The following is a 20,039-nucleotide window of genomic DNA, read 5'->3' on the forward strand; positions in this document are numbered from 1 at the left end:
CAGAGAGGTAGCACAGCTCAAAGAATGACTGTCCTTCTGCCTAAAATAGTAGGCAGGTTTGTACTTCCCTGTAACAGCTGTTCATCTCTATGTATAGTGCCAGTAAAAAGAAATATTTGTCATGGTCTGCTTCCTCCCTGTGAGATGTTTGGATGAATTCTGCTAGCACAGCAGTTAGAACATTTCAAATACTGTTGATTAAATCTTGCCTTGACAGGAACAGCCCCTTATTGAGCTCTTGCTGAGTATGTGCTAAGCAGAAGCCCCTCCACGGTTTAGAACTTCCTTTTTCCAGAACAGCAAGACAAAAATCAATGGTCTGCAGTATATAACAGTGTATTCAGGATGCTGTTGCATTACAGGAGTGTTGCATGTTGAGGATTTGTGTAGGTTTCTAGCTGCTTATAAAGAGATGTTAAGCTTAAGTTGGCAAAAGACATCTGTAAGACTTCTAGGTGATTTTTTTCCCCTGCCATACTACATTATAAATCTTTATAAGGTATGAAAGTTCAACCTTCCACTACTTTCACTTTTAGAGCAGCTATCTGTCTGTATGACTTTTTTTTTCTATTAGGAAATGTTGGAACTTTATGGCTATATCCTGAGCATGATCCAGTTGGGATCTTTGCGTCCTTGCATGACTTGCATATTGTTCTAGGCTTCAGACATACAAATAACTAGTTGATTGAGTTAATGTGATTTATGCAGATATATGTACATTGTATGTACCAATCGTGCTATATACAAAAGCAATAGAGAAAGAAGACTTGTGTTGTCCCTCTGGCCCTCACCTTGATCAAAACATGATCTGATTCTATCCAGTCTGAAGAATAACTTGGCATATTATCCACCTTAAATTTAAAAAATTACTTCAAGGGTCATGCAAGCTAGGAAGAGTTGTATTATGTTATACTAAATAGCTTTTTTGCCTTTCACACTTCAGTTATACCCTTCAGAGCTCTTTCTACCAGCTGACTACCACTAACAATGGAAATACTAGAAAAATAATGTACTTAATTTAACAAGGAAAGACTAAACTGTGTACAAAAAGCACTTCTGTATTTTTGAATATATAAGCCAAAGAAACCAGAAAAACCAAGAAAACAAAAAACTTTTGTCTTTACATAAGGCAGTATACATGTTCACCATACTTTTGACACATGTTAATGCTTTATATGTACATGCCCTGAAGGGCTTCAGATTAGAAAAGAAGTAAGTATCTCCTAGATTGCTTCAAGATCTCGTAAGGCTACTTTACCTACATTCTGGTAGTTGCCAACTAAATTAAAGTATATGAATATTTTTTAGCACCTGTAGCAAAGCAAAGGATCTCTGGTCAGAGAACTGCAATAGAACATTTAAAAAGAAAAATAAAAAAATAAAACAAAAGTGAATAAAATAGATCACAGGGATATAGAAGTAGGATTATATTTTTGTTCATATATTTTTTCTGTGGACAATTCTTCCCTTTTTATTTGTCAGGCCAACAGCGCATCCCTAACTAAATAATTTTTCTTCTTTTGTCATGTGATTTCTGCATATTGTTTCTCTTTGAGTGAGTGAGTTCTTCTGTAGCTAGCATTCTGAAACAATTTGATGTTCAAAAATAGTTAAAATTTGAATTCTTGGAGAAATATGTAGTTTAACAGATGATTGTGGCTCTGGGCATGCTCTTGCTATGAATTCATTTTAACAGCTTGATGCCAGGAGAAGGCTGTGACTTGAATACAGTGTGCGCATAAGGAAATACTGACTTGGAAATGTTGGTAGAGAAATTAGGACCCTAATTGAGCAAGGGTTTTGAGTTAAAATACAAAGGTGAGCCTTTAGAAGTACAGTCTGTTGTCTCTGAAAGAATGCCTCTATTTCACTTAAAAAATTAAGGATGTGTGCTTCTCGTTGTTGAACTCGATGAGACCTCTGTCACCCCACTCCACCAACCTGTTGAGGTTCCTGTGGCAGGCAGCACAACTCTCTGGCATACCAGCCACTCCTCCCAGTTTTGTGTCAGCAGCAGCCTTGCAGTAGGTATGATGATGACGATGATCAGGACTGGACCAGTATTGACCCCTGGTGTATATTGCTAGTTACTGACCTTCGTGTCACTGATCACCACCCTCTGGGTCTGGCTATTCAGCCAATTTTTGATTTAACTTACAGTCTGCTCATCCAGCCCATTCAACAGCTTGTCTATGAGGGTCTTATGGGAGACAGTATCAAAGTCTTACTGAAGTCCAGGTAGCTGACATCCACTTCCTCACCTTCTTCTACTAGGCTGGTCATTTCATCATAGGAGGTTGTTGTCAGGTTGGTCAGGCATGACTTGGGCTTACTGAATCCATGCTGACTGCCCTTGATATGAGCTGCTTGTTCTTCATTACAGGGAAATGGTTCCCAGGACTAGTTGCTCTATCCCCTTCTCAGGGACTGAGGTGAAGCTGACTGGCCTGTAGTTTCCTGGGTCATCTTCATTGCCCTTTTTAAAGATAGGAAAGGCAAGAAGTTTTGCTTCATAGACGAGAAACTGTGTCAGGAGATGAGTTGCTTCCAGTTACAGAGGAAGTCTGTGTCAGAGAGTGTTTTTGTAGGCCCATGACAATGCTTTAATTATGGGTGTCTCATTATTTCCACGATTACTTGCTTATGCATGCCATGAAGGTGGGTGGAAAAAAAAACACAACACGTTTTGTCAGTTTTATGTCCTAGTCCTCGCTATACCAAGAGGTAAACAGAAATTGAACAGTTCTTCAGCTAACTTTGTTTGTTTTCCAAAATCATTATGTTGTGCCACCACTCTAAAGAAATGCTAATTCATTCAGTTGTTGTTGCTGTAGAAACAGACAAAAGGAAATCAAGCTTTTCAACTAATTATTTTGTATTGCAAGGATGTTTGCATAAATAATGTTTCAAAAATAACATGAGCTCTATGAAAGTCATGCAACAATAAGTTAATAGAAATATGGTAGGATGTTTGGATTTTGGACGTTGTGATTAGAAACCAGTGGCAGCTTACTGCTGTAATGTTTGCTTGAATTTAATTGGGAGGGCAGTGGCAAGAATGAGACAGAAGGAAAAGAGTAGAATAGGGATGAGGAAGTAGAGGCTGAGAAGTATCTCTAAAGCTGAACTGTAAGGCAGCTGAAATGAAAGGTGTCATTAGTTTTCATTTGTATTAAAGGTAAACTTTATAGGAGACTAGGGTTCTTCTCTCCTTTGAAAGTCTGTTGTCCTCTACTATTTTTTTTTCTGTATTATGAATATGAGAGTAGAAGTTTAATAATTTTTATTGACTTCTTGTTCTTTTTTTTTTTTTTTCATAGCTTTCATTTGCTTTAACAATTTTTTGTATTCTAATTAGGAAGCGTCGCTATATAATCACAGTCCTGTAATGAGACTGAAATCTTTAACTGTCTACTGACTTGCTATGCAACACTGGTCTGGTGTCTTGCTTCTGTTTTCACTTGTTCTTCATCCTTGGTTGGAAGTCTTTAGGGTTTCCTGTTACAGTTTGTAAAGAGTCTAACAAGCAAAAGCCTTGGTTTTCATTGGGGCCTCTCTTTGCTACATTAACAGAAATAATAGCTTCTGTAGAAAATAAAAACAAAGATAAGTAGATACGTTCACATTCCACAAAATTTACTGGAAGTAGCCAACCTAGGAAATGTCTTTTGCTAAAAAAGGCTAATAAAATAAAACCTATGGTGATGTAGGAACAGGAGTAGACTTACAAGGTAGAATAGAACAGTTCAATTGGAAGGGACCTTCAAAGACCATCTAGTACAACTGTCCGGTAGTTTCAGATATTTCCCAAAGTATTTTTAGTTTCAAGAAAACTAAAGGGAAACTCTTCTTTGGAGTTGGCTACTAAATATAGTACTTCTTGTGTGCTAGGATTCTTTGTGGGCACTCTTATGCTACTCTGTCTTTTGCTGAGCTGTCTTTTCAGTGAGTTAAAGCATTTATTTTTATTTAGATTTGTAGACTAGAATGATGTCTGAATGCAAATCTTTTGAGAAAGATGTTAAAGTATAGAAATACAGCTACTTTCAGTTGCTGCAAATATATTATTTTTGTTGATTCAATCAAAATCATCATTCAATTAAAAACAAAATTGTTTATAACCTGAAATTGGCATGTCATTTGTGGAATATGAGTAACTCCCACAAAACAGAAGCAGGGAATGGAAGAGATGAAGTTTGAATTTGGAACTCTGACTGGCTTGTCTTTTTTAAGATTATAGTAATACTTGGTTATTGCTTGTATATCTGCAGGAGGGACAGATCATTATTCAACCTCTTCACTCAATTTTAAGGAAAGAGGTAGTCTTAAGCTCAAAACATTGAGTCGAGATTCAAGACAAAGGCAAAAAAAATTCTTACCTATTTAGTGTATTTACCTTTTTTTTTTTTTTGCTATATTTTATCTTTTGGTTGATTGCAGTCTAACCTATAACATACTTGAAATATTTTTCTATTCCATTTCACTTAATTTCCATATATATCACTTTGTAGTCTGTACTCTTCATGTCACAGACTGTGCCAATATAATGTAAAATATAAAGTCTTAAAACTGTCGAAGTTGAGATAAGTATTTGAAAGTAAGTAAAAGCAAGAATTGCTTCCTTATCAGCCTTCTTAATTTGATGTAAGAGACAGTAAATACATCCTGTTTTTTTCAGGAGAAGGGACGGTTATTTTTATTCTGGGACTCCAAATGATATGATGCCTCAAGATCTTGTCCGTATATATGCATTATGATACAGTTTTCATTTCCATCATTGTATTCATCATTTTTACATTATCCTTACATAGTGTTTGACATAACCCCGATATTTCCTAATAAATTAAGAATTATTCAGTATCTTTATTTTCGTATGCACTGCATAACCTCAGACCTCTCTTTTGACCTGTTGGCCTTATCCATTACTGAATAGTAAATTATTAATTTCTGCAACAGCATCTGTAAAACAGGTCATTGTAGTATTTGAATGCTTCACAATAACGATTTATACTCAGAGCATTCATTTGAGGATATCTGATAGTGTAATTCTTTCCATTTCCCTACTAAAGGTAAGTGGCCATTAATTTTGTTGTCTAGGTTCCCATATCTATGTCAGTTCATCAGGAGTTCAGTAGTCACCAACATCATGACTGCCCCTTCATTTTCAGAGGCAGTCTGTTTTGTATCCTAAGTGAACAGGAATACTCGCAGAAATGCTAGACCTTGTTAAGGTCCACAGTTCATAACCACTTTCTTGTTTCGTAGAAATTATGCCTTCATTGGTCTTAGTTTCAGTTTAGCAACATAAATTCTGGCTGAGAAATGGTATCTCTTTTTGAGCCCTGCTTTAATTCAGGGTGCATTTTTCATTTCTAATTCAGGCATGTTAGAATGGGAAAAAGCCCTCAATTTATATGAAAACGTGTCCAAAATCAAAGTCCCTAGCAAGTGGTGTATTGTCGTATTCTAAAAAGAACTGGGTAGGTGCTTTTAGGAACATATTTAATATTGTTCCTGGATTTGAAATAAGGGAAGTGGTTATAGAGCTCTAATGTGATCTCTAGAATAGCTTTGGCTCATGAATGGCCTTCTCAAATGGCAGAAAGCCACAATATCAGTGCCTTTCTTTATGGAGATTCCTTGGGAGTACCAGATAAAGAAGCAAGACAAACAGTTGCTCCAGCTGTTAATAGATGCAATTCTTTACTACGGTCATATGAAACATAAGGAATTGTACAACATGTTGTGAAATTCAATTGCTGTTGTGTTGCCTGGGCACAAGGCTGGATCTTTACGTATACTAGTTGACTCTGGGAGGATATAATATTGATCTTATAATAACTGTTTTTCCTGAAGTCTGCATGCTAATGGCATTTTCAGTATTTGCCACTGACATCTTTCCTGCTGTTGTTGGTGCTGCTGACTACTGATGAGTGTCTTCCTTTATGTCCTTCCAGTTTCAGTCAGCATTTTCTGTCCGACTGTCTTCCAATGCTGATTTTACTTCTGGAAGGGATACTTAAATTCCATAAACAGTTTAATTTTCATGTTTGTTTGATACTGCTCACTACGTTTATCATGGACAATTGTTACAGATAATTCCTACTGGTGTTACAGGCTTTATCGTGAAGTATTCTATCCTTTTTAGAGCCAAAGAGGATGATCAGTCTGGGAAATTAATATAAAATGATGTGCCAAGTATGGAGGGGAAAAACCTTTTTTCTGATCTTACAAACAAATGCAGCACATGCGGAGAGAATGTTTCCAGCCTTTCACAGAAGGAAAGCTTCTCACATGTATCTTAACTTTTCTGTAATAGCTTACTGGCTATCTTCTAAGAAATGTATTTAAAGTATGTTTGTGTAGGAGGTTCTATTTTTGTATGAGCTGGCTTTTGATTTGCTAGGCAAAGAAATCTTCTGTATCAGCTTACTGGCCACAAAAAAAAAAAAAAAAAAAAAAATTATGCTTCTATAGAAAGTAAAAATTAATAATAGTTGAGAACAGTTATAAAGGGAAAGAAAATATTTCCTATTGGGAATAACAGAAATATTAATCTGGTCAAGTACTGTGAACTGGGGAGTAGCTTTAAAAAAAAAAAAAAAAAGTCTTGTACAAAACAAACAAACAAACAAAAAACAACTTGCCTTTCCATTTCTACCAGATTAATTCTGAAATTGGCTACATCATACTAATCATGATAACAATAAAAAATTAGCCCTGTTTATTAGGATAGCCTTTGCCTTCTTCATTGACTCGCAGAAAAAAATATTAATTAGTATACTATAAAGTTGAAGTTTTGAATTACTAATATATTTTTTAAAGAGTTAAAATCCTTTGATATTTTTATTATTTCTTAAATTTAATTGTAGCAAAAAAGGTCAGCTTTGTCTCATCTTTATGTCTAAAGATATAATTTGGAGTGAAAACTAAGCTCCATCCCAAGGTATGAAAATGTAAAACACAACAGAAGTAGGGAAAAAAAATCACAGACCTTGGATTTGTTCCAGGGAGAAAATGCTTTCTACTGCTAGCATAAATAATAGATTTGATAATTTTAGGAAAATAAAGTAATCTGAATTCATTGAGATTTCTTTGAATACAGCAAGTAAACTAATGAATGAACACACCATTTGGTAACATTTCTGAGGGGTTCCCAGGAACAGCCTGGTTGACTACCACTGTGACCTTTGAACTATATAATCATGAAAGGGAGGAAAAAAAAAAAAGGCAAGTTACTTGTGGGAAAGAAAATGACATCTATTAGAGTGTGTGAAGTACCCAAGAGATGTCATAATGATCTTAACATATTGTGAATAAGCTAGCAGTTACAAAAATAGTTTTGGATTTGTCAGACTTTCCATGTCATGGCAAAAGTTGCTGCTTTAACATTTTTCTGACCAACTCACAGTACTGATTGCCCCATAACATTCTCACTTCAGATTGAATGAAGATATGTACCGTGCTTCATGTAATGGAAAGTTCTCTACTCTTATCTCCAGGCTAAATGCCTAATTTACAGGATTTTACAGCAAAGATGGCAGATACTTGGTGACTCCTTGTAGTGTAAAAGTATATGAGTAGTACCAAAGTACCCATCTGAAACTTCTGAAAGTTTTCACGATGATGATCTCCAGAATATGTAAACTCAATCACATTTAAAAGCAAACCTGAACAGATGTCTCCTGGATGTAATCTTCAAAAACAGTGCTCTGTGCATACAGGGCTCATGTTTTGTTGTAGATCCAGAAAGTTGGCTCCTTTACAGTGTCCTTCCTTCCAATGTCTAATATAAGGCAAAGAACATATGGGAACATGCAAGTATTACACATTCTGATGAAATAAATATGTATGAACTAGGTAATATGTTCTTTGCATAGTGAGGAAAGGCCTTGGTGAGTCGAATTCCTTCTCATTTTAGGGCTAAACTGAACACCGTAATTAGTGTTGATCAGCAAGTTGCATTTGAGGTGTACAGCTGCAAAGGAATAAACAACTGGTAGAAACTGGTAGAATCAGAAAAGGTTTGACTAGCTTAAAAATTTTCTTGTAATTGATATTTCATTATCACTGTAATGTTTGTCATTTTTCATGAATGTTTATGTATTCATTAAATTTTAACCATCCTACGGTAGTTTTCAGTGCAATTATCTAATTATTTTATGCTTTCAGTGTTGGTGGTTTTCACTGATCTCTTGCTAAGTGTTGAGGCAACAGGATTTCCTTTTTTCCATAGATAGATTATTATTATTGCTAACTCTCACCATTAGCCTGAAGTTTTTACTGTCTTGACTTAATTTAAAAAGGAGTAGAATCAGCACTATGATGTGGAAAACACTAAATCAATTAACTACAGTTAATGCATAATAAAAAAATGTTGAGTGATGACAGTATTGTGACTAATTTTTTTCTTGATCTTTAATGCCTCAAAACTGGCAAATGCACAGCATTTAAAAACCTGTAACAATGGATGGTGAAATTTCTGATGCTCAGAACATTGCTTCAGGAAGCTATGAACGTGGTTGTACAGATGAAAGTCAAGTTTAAGTTGAGCTGTCTTCCTTCATTCTCATGCTTGTATATATCACTTGGAAGGAAAAATCAAGCACAAACTTTATGGAGTATTCTTAGAAGTCTCCTTGTCCTGAAAATCTTCCATCTTAACATACGCTTCTTTCATTCATTTTTTCAGTCAAATTTTGGATAAACAGAAAAATCTCAAAATAAGCACTTAAACATATTGGAAGCTCTCTAGTTATAATAAAATGGGTTTAGTGATCTGAAAATAAATACTCTGCTTGTGATAGGATTTATAAATGTTTTGTGTGTGGTTCATCTATGAATCAGTTTATTTGCAAAACAGCAAAATACACACAAACACAGACAAGGAAGTTCAGCCATGTCAAAGCAATGCTGCTATACAGTAGAAAGAAGTTAACCTTTTTCAATGGTGAGTGTACCTCATTCATGACTGCGTTAACTCTGTTTCTCTTCTCTCCTCTACTTGCTGCTCTGACCTCCTACTACGTTCGTAAATGTGCATGAGCCAGGAGCTGATGTGGTGTTACATCTCTGCAAAAAGAGTATCGTTCCAGTAGTTGCTACTGTTTGGCTTGTATTTGCTACAGCAGCATCAGTCTTTGTTTAAGCAGTAGCATCAGTCCTTTGATAGCTTTACTTGAGTCATAGAATTGAGTTAATTAACCTAACTGGGACTAATTATTTCACAGATTTAATTAGATGTAGGCTGTGGAATTATATATTCTGTACAGTCTTTCAAATTTAATTTCTCATCTAATTAGGCTAAAATGGGAGCAAAGACCTTCAGTGTGGAGTCTTTTGCATAGAAAAATACCTAGAAATGCTGAAGTCATTCTAATCATTAAAGCTTTCTTTGCAATAAGAATTGCATTTTTAGAGATGGTATGTTATAGGATTTCATAAGCGCTTAATATTTCTAAAAATTCATTAGGACAAATTATTAAGTATTTGTAAATATGTATTTGAACTTAAATAGTACATAGAAGGAAAAATGTGTTTGGAAATTGTTTAGACACAAATCAATAAGGCTTAGAAGTTCTGGGTGAGAACTGTTATGTGAATGTGAAACAGCTGTGGCCTTTGGAAGGTCACTTAATGCTATATGTAGACAGCACTAGGTCAATAGTGCACATTACAGTCAATAGTATATATTATAAAGTTTTATCTAATGTAATGCAACTTCTGTGCAAATTCATTGCTGTAAAACTTTTCATAGGTATCCTGAACTTGGGATATGGCAGAATGTCCCAGTTGTTTTTTCAACTGAGCTATTATTCTCAGGCCTCTGAAGAGCGACTAAAATAAATAATATCTTTTTTGTATGTGCTTATATTTGTTTACATGACATATAGTGTACTCTTTCTGTTTGTGTGCTGTCTACTGTTTTGCAGTGGTAACTAATCAGTATTTTAAAAACAAAACAGAGGGATGTTCCTTCTTGTGTTCAGAGGTTTTGTTATGTGATTGAAATAGTGGACATTTGTGACAGTGTAGTCTTTGACTTCTTGGTCACTGCACTGGAATGAAGAAATAACCTTAAGGCAACGATTTGAACTGCTAAGAAAGATAATCAATTAATACGTCAGAGCCACACAGAGAAAGGAAAGATTTAAAGCAATTTTACTCTCCAAACTGTACAGCTGTATTGCTAGTAACTGATAAAATAATGGAAAATGTTTAAAAAAAATAAACAAAACAAACAAAAAAAATCAAAATATTGACACAGAGATGGAGATTATCTCCGTAGAAAACAGTTTGAACAAAAACAATTTAATTAAACCGATAAACTGTTCTACCTTACGTGTACCTTCTCCCTGTGCCCTTCCTGGTATATATTAGTGCCTTATCTCTTTGCCGAGCCCTTTCTGTCAGATTGTGTAATCCCAACTCGTGCTGGTGGGTGAGGGTTCTATAAACTAATTCCATCATTATCTGCTTCTTGGTTGCAAAATACAGCCTTTAATTTGTCACACAAATAATTTCCCTTCTTTTCTCTTTCCCCGTACTTAGTGACTGTCAAGCTGCACAGCGGGGTGGCGAAAAATCACTATGTAACTTATGGGGATTTTAATTAACTGGCTCTGATTCTATTACTTTGCACTCCAGCAAAATGGCAGGATTATTGTCCTGATGAAGGGAAGCTCCATAATATTTTGATCGAGCTTTTATGTGTGTGTGTGTGTGTGTATGTTATGTGGCAATTATAATGAATGAGAAATGATCCGGCTGTGTGTTGGCAAATGCAGTTAGTACCTCCCTTGCTCAGGAGCGACTGTGCACTGATACAATAGACTTGTTATTTTTCTCTAATGCCACAGTAGAAGACAAAACATAGTAGCATAGGTATCTTGTGGTCTGTCATTCCCATCTCTCAATTTCATGGCAGTCCACGTTAGGGAGGAGGGAACGGGGTCTTGGTCTTATTTTTCAGCATCTGTAGAGAACATAAATGCGTAGGGCAGAAAAGCTTCAGAACTTCTTTTGGTAACAGTCCTTGGGTAGGTGGGTTTTCTTGTCTTCAGTTTTCTTTACTACTTTCTACATGAACTCAAGCCAAGCCACAAAGCCATGCTTGGGCTCTCTGCCCATTTCAAGCTTTAGTTTAGTAATGTTAAATTTAAAGGAAACGTCATGGATGCTAAACAGATTGCATTCTATAATATACATGCCTACAACATAAGTAGAATGGGCATACATAAAACACATTTTGAATAACCTGAAATCAGAAATTAAAACTTTATCTAAATTGACAGGTGAAGCTATGAAGAACAGGTTCAGCTTATTAAAGAATTTGAAGAGGTTTAAGCAAATAAGCGGAGAAGAATCCAAGTTACTTGAGTGATGTGTGCATACTTTTAGTGTTGGAACTTGATCATTTAGTATCTTATCAGTTCAGAAAGCTCATATGTATCACTAAATTCTTCATTTGGGTTTCTACAGCCCCTTTGTGAGCATCAGGCATGCTCTCAATGTGAGAGCAAAAGAACAGCTCTGTCAAGAGATGTTTTTAGCAAATCAACAATGCAAGGGACAACAATAATTTGCATTAGCTCTTGCTCTAAATCCTCACCCCGACTACCCCATATTTTTCTTTCTCAGGTTGTATTGGAGGTAGGTTGGCTTTTGGGGGAAATTCCATCTTTTGCAGGTAGCAATGTGGTTATCCTCAGCACAGCAATTCTCTCTATATCCTTCCTTTGAGTTCCTTTTTTGAAAGCTCCTTTATCGTGGGAGTAATTGATCTGTATTGTAATATTCTTACTTCCTACTTGTTCGAAAAAGTATTTGTCTTATAGCCTTCATTTCAGGAGGCATAACAAGTATGAGTTTTAATACAGGCAATTTGTAAACATATGAGAATTCTCCTCTAGCCAGCAGCATTTGCTTTTTCTGTGGTCATTCACCATCTTTCTGAAATGTGTTCTTGGACTTCTCAAGATTTGACATTTTTAGGTGTTTCACTGCAAGATGATTAAGAACTCGCAGATTCCTTTCACTATCCTACAAAAGAGAAGGGAAACTGCTGTTGTGTATTTCATGATTTTAAGAACGAAGGGCCTTGGACTGTACGTCTGTAAGGCTGATGAGAGATTTTCATCAAGACACAGGAAGGAAATTATTTCCTGCATCTCATCTTGGCAAGATCTCTTTTTATTGATTGTTCATATTGTTCTGTCATACCTCCAATTCCTGAAATATATTGAAGCAAGAGTTTGTGTGAAAGATAAACCAGTAGACTTTACTCCATCAGGTTTTTGGAAAGGCCATGATGAGACGAAGAGGAAGACAGATACTACTGTGCTGGCTCTTTGTAGAGTTCTTTGGTGCCTACGTTCCTTGTGTCTTGCCTGATACACCGAATAAAATCACCATAGCCCTGGTAGACTTCAGCCTCTCTGAACGTGAATGTTTCTGAGGATAACTTTTTTCCCAAGATGACATGCAAGATAACTTGCATGACATTTAGATAACCTCACATACTGAATCTTGTAAATGCGCTCTGAAATCCACAGATCTTATTTCACTTTTTAAAGGTGTTTTTACTATCCGTTTTATTAATAAGTTAAACTACCTAAATTATCTTGAGTGTAGCAAAATTAGACTGTAGAAAAATAGTAACTGTTAACCTTTTGATTCTTTATTTGAGTCAGGTCAGAATTAGCTTTATAGATTAATGTTTTTTTCACTTAAAAAACCAAACACTTATTTTTAAGACCAATCTCAGTAAGTTTTAATTTTAGCAAATAATTTAGAAAATTGCAAATCCTGTTGGTCAAAGTTCAATGGTATATACTTATGTCTATAGGTAGAAAAAAAGAGATGTTTACCTACCTTTACTTCCTTAGTTTTCTGTACAGTTGTCCAGTATCTTGGTTTACTTTTAACAGAAATACTTGCGTGCCCTCTAAGTAAGAAATAGGTGCTAAGGCTTAGTTATTCATTTTATATTTTAACAAACTTAGCCTTGGAATGACAACAAAACAAGTGATTCAGTATTTTAAGTGGTAACCTCGTATTAAGAAAAAAAAAAAAAGAGCATATGAAGCAATTTCTGTAAGGTAAAGAATTTCCTAACTAAAATGTCAGCTATGAGAAGTCAACAGGAAGCTGATTTGCAGTGGAAAAATGTCTGCACTGGTGGTGGTTGTGATTTTTTTTTTTTCTTTACTCTTCTACTCGTCCTCCTCCACTCATCCTTGCTGCTTTCTCAAGAATACTATAATTTACAAATAATTGTTACATGTTTTTAAAGCAGCTAAACAAGATTCATCTCTTTAGGGTTGGATGGAACTTAAAAGGTCGTATTGTACAAATCATGTACAATAGTACTTTTTATATTACAAGAATTTAGGATGTACAAAATATGTATCTGTAAGCATTCCATCTCCCGTTGCAAACAAAATGCCTTGCTAACCAATTATCAGCTCTGGAGGTGAAATTTATGCCTACTGAAGTAAAATTGAATAAAACTGCTGTCTTCTGTGTGGTGTATGATAACCTGTTATGACCTTCCAAAATGATTCTGTTCCTGATGATGATTTCATTGCTGTTCAGGGATGAAAAAATCAGAAAGAGAGGCTTGCAAACTTTTTTCATGTCACGTGAAGGAAGAGGAATGAGATGAGTTGGTGAGCTTTTGGCTTTGCTCCTTTTGTTTTGTTTCCATCCAGGAGAGGAAGACAGTGGGAAATGATACACAAATGAGGACTGCATTTTCAGTACCTCTGTTTCAATGGTGAAATAAATCCCCCAAGCAGCTTTCCATTTGTTGTGGGGTTTGTTTTTTCTTTAAACTTTGTTTCCAGTTGAAGAATTACATCCTGTCCAAAATTTCATAACCATCATACTTTTAGTTAGATTAGTGTTCCTAGTCACTTTGTGCCCACTCTCTGCTCTTTATGAAAAATAAAAGCATATAAAAATAAAAACTATTCTCAACATCTCACTGCTTAGTGAAGGCGGACTGGAATTTTTCTGTTTGCTCTGTAACTGTTCAAACTTATTAATGTAAGACAAGCTCTAACTCCTTCCAGAATCAGCATGTAAATGACCCACCTTCAGATGCACAGGAATACATATGTAATGCTAGAGGAAATAGTTCTGGTTTATGAAATCAAGAAAAAGACAACTAGGTATTCTTTGCTACAGTTTTAACAATCCAAAGAGTAAAAAATATGGTATAGTAGTTGACAACTATATAGCTATAAAAGTGAATCATAGGTAAAGATTATAACCTAGTGCAAGACTGAGAGGGATGACCTTCTTTTTCATTAGAGGATTTGCAGATAGATATTTGCTGTCTGTGACTTGCTAAGTCTCCAAAAACATGTAAAGCACAATACTGCTTGTGGCATATAAGAAATACCTATGCAGAGTAGGTAACATCATTTAGAGTGATCCATTAGCATTTGCAAGCCTTTCTTCTCCATTACTTCAAGTAGTTGTTTGCAAACATCCGAAGTGGTTTCTGCTGGCTATTTTCATTTGCCACTTTGATTTGGCAGTGTTTCACTTGAACTGGATACAAGGCAATTAAGCACTAGACATATGACTTAGCTGCAAGAAAATTCACTTAATTATTTCCCTTAAAAAGAAAAAAAATAAATCTGTATTTCAGTAAGTTTTGTAAGGCAAGAGCACATCAGTGATTTTAAATTGAGAGGAAAAAATTATCACAAATACAGAATTTTACTGAAAAGTCTTTCAAGTATGAAAGAAATGCCTTTAAATGCAGAGAACTTGCACAAACCTGCACTGACTCCTGTAGCTCTAACTAAGCATGTGTAAAATTTTCCATTAGGTACCTCTGTTTTGAGAGATTGTGCAACTTGGTATTAATATTGCAAGACAAAACAATTTGGTCATATTTTAGCTGAAAAAGAAGTATAAAAGGGAAAAATTAAGCTGGTGTTCTGATGTTCTTACATGAAAACAAAACTAAGCAAAAACCACTACCACCATCTAAAACAAATAAAAACCAGTAAACAAACAGACCTTTATTCCTGGTAAGGTCTGTACTGGGGCTACTGCCTCATTCCCTAACCTCTCCTGAAATTCTGCTGGTGGAAGTTTAGGAAGGGAAGGAGAAGAAAAATCATGATTTGGATGGAGAAGCATAATCCAATTCCCTTGACCCCTCTGCAGAATCCCCTTGTCCAGCTGTGTGACAGCATGGCTACGGGGAGGGATAGCACTGGCAGAAGGGGACTCTCAGCACATGCCAAGAGAAGGGAGTGGTGTGCATGAGGAAATTCAACACAGCTCTTACTTTGGGAAGTTTTTGTTATTTTCAGGAGATAGATTTTCCCTTTTAGTTTCATTTGGGCCAAAATCTGATTTTATGATGTGAGAGAGCTCAGTTAAACAAAACAAAGTAAGGGAAAGATTCCACAATTTAAAAACAGGAGGAGTATCTTCTGTGTTTTGTTTTGTTTTGTTTTGTTTTGTTTTTTCTTCCCCCACTAAATGGTCTCTACAAATTTTGGATAGCAAAAGAATAAAAATTGACAATTCCTCATATAGTTGCTTACCTGCTACATGTAATCTTCCAGTACGTGTCATTGTTCATTAATATTTTGGTAATGTCCATTTATTTATAATACTAGGTTCAGATGTAAAGACATACAACTTTTTAAATATAGGCAAAGGAGATTTTTTCTTGCAATCTCATGTTTTTATATTTAAATATATATATAGCACCTTTCCTGTAAAAACAACAGGGTTATTGGATATTCAAGTGGACTTCATGAAGTTTGATATTTCTCCCTTTTTAGGCTAGGAACTGGACTGTCTCGATTTAGAGCAAGATTTAATGCCTTATAAATAGTAGAATGTTTCAACCTTTATCAAAACCTGCTGTTTTCCTTCTGGTTTTGATATTCGCATGCGTAACATCTGATTAGATAAAAACTGCAGATGTAATTGTATTTATAGTTTTGTATGTTTGTGTCATAGTTATGTTTTGAGATAATGCGGTGTTTTCAACAGATGCTAAAATAGGTTTGTGTTTTTGAGAGTGAATATTTGTTTTTTTTAACCACTAAAGTTTCTGATACCTTTTTGTTAGAAAAGGTATGTGACATTGTTTCTTTCCCTCCATTTAAAATATGAACTGTTCTTCCCTTACTCTTTCTAGCCTTTAGTTGCTGATATTCACAAGTGATTTTTTTTTTAACAGTAACAGAGAAATTGAGGTTGAATCACCTTTTCTTTTTTTTTTTTTTTTTTTTTTTTTGTAGCTTGGATGTCTCTAGGCTTCCTTTTTAATTAATCAGGGACATACACATATGCTGAGGCTCACTGCTGTACATGAAGCTTAAGTCCATGAAGCTCCTAAGTTCAATGCCTAGGCACTTTGCTGAGTTAGATCCCTTGTTACCAGTTCTTCTTAGGTGTAATTTCTATATTCGGGGCCATTTTTAGTGTCTGTGAGTAAAATAGGCCAACACTGTGTGATCTTCAGGGGAAACAACCTGGTTATCTAGCAGAACGTGTCATTCTCTCAAGACAGGGAGGTCAGGCCCATATGTCCTGCTAGGGATAGTCCTTCACAGAATCTGTCACTCGTGTGGCACCTCGGTATTGCTTGGCAGAAGGCTAAGTGGCTTGGCCAAGAGTCGTGCCAAGGCACGTGGGAGCAGGTGAGATTTAGGGTCTCTAGGTTAGGGCGCTCGTGCTCTGGCCCTGTTGCCTAATATATACAGTCATTGTGACCAAGGTCACTGAACACTTGTTAAAAAATGTGTCTTTATCACTTTCTCCCCCTTTTCCTAAGATCAAGGAATGAAACTTTAGTCGTACATACTCTGCAGGGTATAGCAAAAGTTCTGTTCAGACAATTCATTTTAACACCTTGCTTAAACGAAATCCATTCAACCTAGTGTGACATGATGTATGACAGAGGCTCACTAACTCCTTAGTTATTTACATAATAATAGCCTTTTATGAAAGGAAAAAGAGCAAAGGCTCTTTGTGCAAACTTCAGAGCCTCTGTGGAGCTGATGCCTGGTGGTAGTAGTCCCTGGCAGTGGTAGAACCAGGTGCCCGATCCTGCCTTTTCTTTGAGATGATTTGGAAGCACAGAGCACTGGAATTTCTTTACTTTAGTACAAGGAAAGGCTTTTCATTCCAGAGGGGGTAAAAAGTGTAATCTGACGCAAGGTATGTAAACGTGCTACTAGTGTCTGTAACAAAACATAAAGCTAAGAATTTTTAATTGCAACTGTGAGCATGAAAGGAAAGTGTGGGAGTGGGGCAACACTCAGAAACTATTTGGGCCCTAGATTCTACACAAACAAATGCCCTCTTCAGTTTTTTTTTTGTCTTTGTTTTTATGGTGTTGGAAAGGAAGTGGTCTACTGTCATCTTCTTCAGTGAAAATGGGCCTTGCAGAGCTGCTGATTAGATATGTATTTTTAATATATATCAACACCCCCTGATACTAAAAGGCCTACAGAAAATAACTGGTTACTTGGTTATCTAGATAGCTGGTACTTACCTCATTCTTACCTACTTAGAGCTGAAAAATATGTTTCAAGTCAACTGAGTAAACATTAAAATGAATGCAAGAAATATGAAGAAAATAGCGAAGCACACAGGTGAATGTAGTAAGCTCAGAAGATAATCTAAAGCTAAAAATGTTTTAAAAATATTTTTTAAATAATGTGCTGATGTGACACAGTTTAGCACATGCTGTTTTTATGACATTAGGTGTAGGTAAATACAACCATATATTGCATGTATTCCTAATATATGAATAGATTGGTACGAATTTGGTAATAAAAAGATCTCACTTCGTATAAGGAAGGATATCCAACATTGCAGTCTTCTGTTCTCTGATGAACAGATTTTCTACCAAACTGCAATCTCTAGAGGACAGATGATAGTACAGAAGGGGCAATAAGGGCCCCCAGTATATCCCCAGACAAACGTGCACCCTAGTTCTCATGGAGTTTCAGAAAGCCATACCTCTCCACTCTTTGTGTCTGGAAGAGTTTCAGCTTGTGTTGAACTAGTCCCAGAAAAACTATAAATAAATAGTTTTTATTTATTTATTTTTTGGTCAGAAGGAATGGCAAGGAGATTGATTTGATCCCCAGGCCATTTTTTTCAGGCCATTTTCTAACTGTCCTTTTCAGAGGATCTTGCAAGAATCCACCGAATCTCTGCTGTTGGCTTTTGTTGTCTATTTAACAGCACTACACCAGAGCAAGCCATCTGTACGGAGACATCTACTTAGAATCAAAATTTTCTTATGTGTTTTTGGCTTTCCTGTCACTATGTTTAGAGGAACCTTGGTATTCTATCAGTTGATTATAATGGAAGATAATCATTAAAAGAATCAGTATTTAAGGATTAGAAATTAGGATAAGGCTTTATTATTTGTTCTCAGAAGACAGGTAATAAACTCTGGAGTGATACTTCTTGCTACCCCTTTATTTTAAATCCATGTTTTGTAAGATTTATACACTGGGGCTAGGTTTCAGTAGGTAGTGCTGGATGCTGTTGGCTGTAGCCATTCATGAGAAGTTTTTGTTTGAATCTAGTATGGCTTTGCTGGTCTTAAATGTGTTTTATTTATTTATTTATCTGGTTTTCTATTAGTCATGGTTTCTTCAGTGGGCCTTGGTTTATAAATTTTCAAAAACGAGCACATAGCGAGCTAGGTGGAATTTAGGGCATCTGAACATAGTATCAGATTTACAGTGGGATGAACTTCGTTTTCAGCCAAGGCTTGTTTACAGCAGAATCCATTGAGTTCCGTGAATTGACTGTGAAATTACTTCAGGACAACTTGAAAACAAGCTTAAGTTTCCCATGTACAAATGGGAGGGATGTTTTTATTGAATGCTTCCAGGATCTCCCCCTTCAACTCCCCCCTTTCCCCCCTTCCCCCCCCCCCCCCAGCCGTGATGTTAAAAATAACCATTGTGAGTATGTAAATACCCATTGTAGAGGTTTGTCTGTGGAGTGCATGGGGAAGAAATGAAGGTATGTGGTCATGGCATTAAACATGTTGGCGGCTCTGAGTCACTGGGAAGCTGCACCTGTGCACTGCCTTGCAGCTGTACGAAGTTGGAATTGGTGATGCTTTACACTGGTTTGTGCTTAATTTGCACAGGTGCAAGTGTGGAAAGCTATAGCCTCACATTATATACTTAAATCCCTGGCCTGCAGTGAGATGTCTGTGACCTCCCAGCACCTGCTCAGAGGATTACACCTGTTCCAGAGAGATCCTCTGTGATGTTAATAGTCTCTGCTTGGACTGCTGAAATTTTGTAGTTGGGGACTAAACTTTCTTCTGCAAGAAAAGAAATTGCTCTCTTGAACACATTCCTACGACTTTGCCTGCACTCCAAATTTTCATTAAGTGAGCTGGGAGTTTAGATTATCTATGATTTATTTAGCATTGCTCCAAAAGGAGCTATGTTGCCCAGGTGGCTTTTTGCTTAAACCTCTTATTAAAAACACTAAGTAAAGCTGGAGTAGACTGTTTGGAACTAGATACTTGGAAAACACTTTCTCATTTTCACAGTTGTGATTCTTTGAATAAATATTGCAAATCGAAACTGCTGCTTGGCACAGTCTCAATTCAAAATTACTTACATTGTTCCTAAGATATGCTAAGGGCTTGCTTTTGGAAGTAAATGACTTTCATATTCTCCAAGAAGGTTATGTACAGCTGCTTTCGGATCCTGTTGATCAACTGCTTAGTGTTAACAGTGCATTTTTTGCTAGTATTGCTGGAGTCCTTGCAGCACGGCTGTAGAAAGACCAAGAAATGGAAAAATCAAACTGAGAGCTGTTCTTTACATGCTTGTAAGTTTTGACTGAATACTTATCTATTGAAATCAAAACTTACCCTGCCTTGTTAGTCATGTGTCTTGTGCAACTAGTAAGTGAGCCAGTTGTGAAATGAAGGTGACTAAACTTAGAGGAAAATGTGACCTATAAAGTTCCTAAGGAAAAATCAGAAGCATTTATTTTCCACTTCGCAT

At 36.1% G+C, this 20,039-nt stretch overlaps 1 protein-coding gene and 1 long non-coding RNA gene across 2 annotated transcripts in view; one reads left to right on the plus strand and one right to left on the minus strand.

The window, feature by feature from the left end:
• The window catches only part of CBLB (Cbl proto-oncogene B), a 132,440-nt gene that overhangs the window by 33,923 nt on the left and 78,478 nt on the right, over positions 1-20,039 (plus strand).
• Positions 267-18,905, minus strand: LOC137862450 (uncharacterized). The gene is made up of 3 exons (XR_011100284.1): positions 12,874-18,905; positions 7,671-7,786; positions 267-2,828 (listed from the first exon to the last, which is right to left on the minus strand). It is a non-coding gene; the product is annotated as an uncharacterized lncRNA (long non-coding RNA).

This window comes from Anas acuta, chromosome 1, assembly GCF_963932015.1.
Source record: "Anas acuta chromosome 1, bAnaAcu1.1, whole genome shotgun sequence".
Lineage (NCBI taxonomy): Eukaryota > Metazoa > Chordata > Aves > Anseriformes > Anatidae > Anas > Anas acuta.